We start from the raw sequence: 1,732 nt of genomic DNA on the forward strand, positions 1-1,732 counted from the left end.
ACCCTCTCATGGGGCTTGGGGGTGGGGATGAGCTCTCCCTCAATGGGGAGCTGGTGCGCGATGTCGCTGGACAAGTATCCGGCGTTGCGCAGCTTCTGGATCTGCCCCTCCGTGACGGAGGAGGCCATCCACTTACCTCCTGCTCCGGACATAGTTGGAGAAGGTTGAGGCGAGATGTGCGGGCTTGGGCGCTGGAGCTCGGGTTCGCAGAGATGGATAAGCCAAGGAGGAAGAAGGCGCAGGTAAAAGGGTTGGATCTTTATCCCCTTATATGGGCGGACGGAAACATGCGTCTCCACCGACCTGATAAAACTCGCTTATCCCCCAAGCGCCGCAATCAATGGCGCGGTTGGGTTACCCACGTCCGTATTGATGGGATCCCGGAATAAGGGGAACACGGTCTCTGCTTCGACAAGACGTGCCAAGGAAACCGCTTCGCTAAACGCATTGAGGTGGTACAATAAAAACAATTTAAGTAAAGGCTTGGTAGTGGTGTGACGTCACGCCATCAAATACGTCAGCAGATTGAACTTGTGTAAATATTATTCTCTCTACGGTGGTATGTGGAAATTATTTTGCAGAGCCGGACACTATCCTGGTGTTCACAATCTTCTATGAATTATTCGGAGGGAGAACCCGCCTTGCAATGCCGAAGACAACATGCGCGCCGAACTCGTCGTCATTGAAGCCTGGTTCAGGGGCTACTGAGGGAGTTCCGGACTAGGGGGTGTCCGGATAGCCGAACTATCATTATCGGCCGGACTCCAAGACTATGAAGATACAAGATTGAAGACTTCGTCCCGTGTCCGGATGGGACTTTCCTTGGCGTGGAAGGCAAGCTTGGCGATACGAATATGTAGATCTCCTACCATTGTAACCGACTCTGTGTAACCCTAGCCCTCTCCGGTGTCTATATAAACCGGATGGCTTTAGTCCATAGGACGAACAACAATCATACCATAGGCTAGCTTCTAGGGTTTAGCCTCCTTGATCTCGTGGTAGATCTACTCTTATAACACACATCATCAATATTAATCAAGCAGGACGTAGGGTTTTACCTCCATCAAGAGGGCCGAACCTGGGTAAAACATCGTGTCCCCCGTCTCCTGTTACCATCAGTCTAGACGCACAGTTCGGGACCCCTACCCGAGATCCGCCGGTTTTGACACCGACAATGAGGAAGACAAAGAGTTCTGTCGCGGCCGGCCGTAGACTAGTATAGTGTATCCCTGTCGTGGGAGTGGAGCTCCGCACGGCCGTACGTGCACATAGTTTTACCTTTTTAGTTGAAATATGTCCAAAATGTAACCGTTTTCGTTTGGTTTATATGAAATTTGTCATGTTTATATGAAATCCGGCCGTGTTTGCATTAATTTCACCCGGTTAGTTGAAAAAGAGTTTAAAATGGATATGGCTACAGTTGAATTGGACCTCCTGCATCCGTCTCCATGGACTGGTCCCCGTGTCCGTGAACTGATCCTCCTGTCCTGGCCGGAATGCGGGAGGAAATTTGCCATTACCTACGGTGGACAGGTTAACGTCCACATGTGTGGTGGGAGCCAATCCCGCCCACACGCCCTATAATACACAGACTGCGCCACATCACCGCATGCATGCATGTGAGAATCTTTTTGGATTTTTAGTTTTTAAAATGTTTTATCTCTTAAATAAAAAATCCGATTGAAGATCCGTTTTCACCATTAAATTCCTCGCGACGAGATCTTTGAAACTA

Source organism: Triticum aestivum, chromosome 7B (assembly GCF_018294505.1).
Source record: "Triticum aestivum cultivar Chinese Spring chromosome 7B, IWGSC CS RefSeq v2.1, whole genome shotgun sequence".
Classification (NCBI taxonomy): Eukaryota; Viridiplantae; Streptophyta; class Magnoliopsida; order Poales; family Poaceae; genus Triticum; species Triticum aestivum.